General features: G+C 41.4%; 1 pseudogene; it reads left to right on the top strand.

The window, feature by feature from the left end:
• Window positions 1-2,471, top strand: part of LOC111730688 — an 80,071-nt pseudogene that overhangs the window by 27,901 nt on the left and 49,699 nt on the right.

Below are 2,471 nucleotides of genomic sequence, written 5' to 3'. Positions count from 1 at the left end.
CCTGCCTCCTAGTGGCATGTTGTTGTTCCCTGTATTGTTATTATGGCATGTGGGTACAGAGATCTGCCCTCCTGCAGCAATCAAGCCTCCAATATGTGTACAGGAGGAACTCCAAAGGGATGAAGTGCAGATAAAGATAACCATAGTCAGGCTCCTTCCCATACCCGCAGCTAACTTCTGAGGGGAAGAAACTCAGCACTCTCCCCTTACGTAACCATGAGCCCTGTATACATGCACAGGTTTCTAACTTGGCAGTGTGCCACTCTTGTTTAACCAGTGTATAAAAGATGCCCCCACCATGCAAGGGGGTTCCATGTCCTTTCTGGATAACACTGCTGCCTTGTGAGGAAGGCTGTGCTCTTGCTGGAATAAAGAGCTATGTTGCAGTTGCCTATGGCTCCCCACATTTTCTTCCAGCAGCCCGAGTCTCATACCCCTTACCTTGGAACCGTGAATCTGCTGCAACACAACTTCTGAAATCCAACTGCTGTTCAACCTACCTTCTAGGAACCATGGCCTATATTTTCAAAATTAATAGAGATTCGACGGTCACTCCTCCATGCTTGTAATAAAGAGTAGGATAAAACTACATAAGTCATTTAATCCTGTGCAGAACAGTGCATCTGAATAGCAATGGCTGCATGTGAAATATTTCCTCCAAGTCTGGGTGCTTCATGGAGACAGTAACTGATTCCTACTGAAAACAGCCATTGTCTGTTGATTTTGGTGAGACTGTTTTCCACTTCCAAGTTAGGGAAGCAGCATTTAAGGAAAAGGTGATGTTACAATAACAGGTTTCAGACAGCAGTTGTCAGGTACAAATATATCCTGTGTAATATTCTCTAGTTTCAAAATATTCTCAAATCATGCACATGCATTTCAATTTAAAAAATGATCAAGATTCTCACCCTAGGTATTCCATTTTGTATATGTGTCCTACATTTTAACATTTCACAAATCTTGCCTTATTGCTAATACTTTTAATTGTCTTGTATTAATAAACAGATTAGTTTATGACTTGAAATGAATAATATTTAGTTTCCACTCTGCACTGTTTTATAATATGTTGATTTTTCAGGACCCATAGTTTAGAGAACAACATAGTGTTTCCAGTTTTCTGAGATAGGTGCAATTTTGTTACCACCATGAAAGCAGATTAATGATTCTATTGCCACCCCAGTATAGAGCCAATTGTGAACTCCTTAAATAAAATTTGTCATTGAGCAGATTCATATAGAATTACACTATAATCAGGACATATAACTTTTATAAAAATTACTAAATCTTTATTCATGATTGGTATTGGCCTAGATGATGGATCTTTATACACTAATGGGAACTTGTGACAAACAAAATTACAAAATAAAAATTTTCACCCTGTGCCAGCATCGTACATGGAAGTTTCTATAAAGAAAGGGCCAGCCTAGTTGCTTTCAAGTATTGTGAGGCTGAGGGAAGAGACCTATGAACAACTAACAGATGTTCTACCAAAGTCTGCTGAATGACCTGTAGCAGAGGCAAGTCTTCACATGTTAACATTATATCATCGAAGATCTTTGGAAACATGGCAGAGTGAGAGATGTCCCCAGATCTCTCCCCTTGAAACAACAATAAGCTGAACATCTAAAATTCAACAAAAAATACCCAAACTGCACATCAGCACATCTGAGCTTGGGATCTGTGCATAAGACCTACCACAGGTCAGAACCCCAGGTGTCGGCAGTAGACAGGGAGAAATAAAGAAGCTACCTGTCGCAGCCACTGGAGCTACCTGTCGGAGGATGGGGAGTAGAAAAGGAGTGGTGAGTTTCCTGAACAGTCCTGCCTGGGAAAGCTGTGAGCTCCCTGTGGCCCATGGCAGGGCCCAGTCATCAGGGCAGAAAGCAGAGAAATGGGAATGGCAGAGAAACAACAGCTGATTTTTACTGGCCACTGTTTCAAAACTGAGGCTCAGCCGCAGCTACCAACCCCCAACCCACGGTCCCCTCCCCACATACCCTCCAAGACCAAACACTGCGGAGCCCCAGGGGAATCTGAGCAAATACTACTGAAATTGTTGCTAACACTGAGAGGGACTGAAACGGAAGGTAGCAAGCGTGTTTAAATATCTATCAGAAAATAAAAAGGCATTTTTAAGGCTTTATATAAAGCAGGGATCCAAGAGGCTTAGATGCCAACTACGGTAACCACCTACTGGTAACCTGCCTTCTTTGCAGGTGGCTAAAGAGAGACCTTTAGGTAACAAATCTTTCTAGAAAAAAAGCAGAATACATTTCCATTAATGCCCAGGCAATTAATGTCCACTAAACACCATGAACAACCAAGGTGACAAGGCATTTCAGAAAGAAAGAGGAAGATCTCCAGAAAATAAGCTGATGGGCATGCAATTTAAATGACAGAGAATTCAGGATGGTACTTCTGAAAAAACTCAATGAGATCCAAAACAACTCAAAACAACAATTTCAGGAATT

Source organism: Pteropus vampyrus, unplaced genomic scaffold (assembly GCF_000151845.1).
Source record: "Pteropus vampyrus isolate Shadow unplaced genomic scaffold, Pvam_2.0 Scaffold328, whole genome shotgun sequence".
Lineage (NCBI taxonomy): Eukaryota > Metazoa > Chordata > Mammalia > Chiroptera > Pteropodidae > Pteropus > Pteropus vampyrus.
This window is presented reverse-complemented; position numbering and strand designations above follow the sequence as displayed.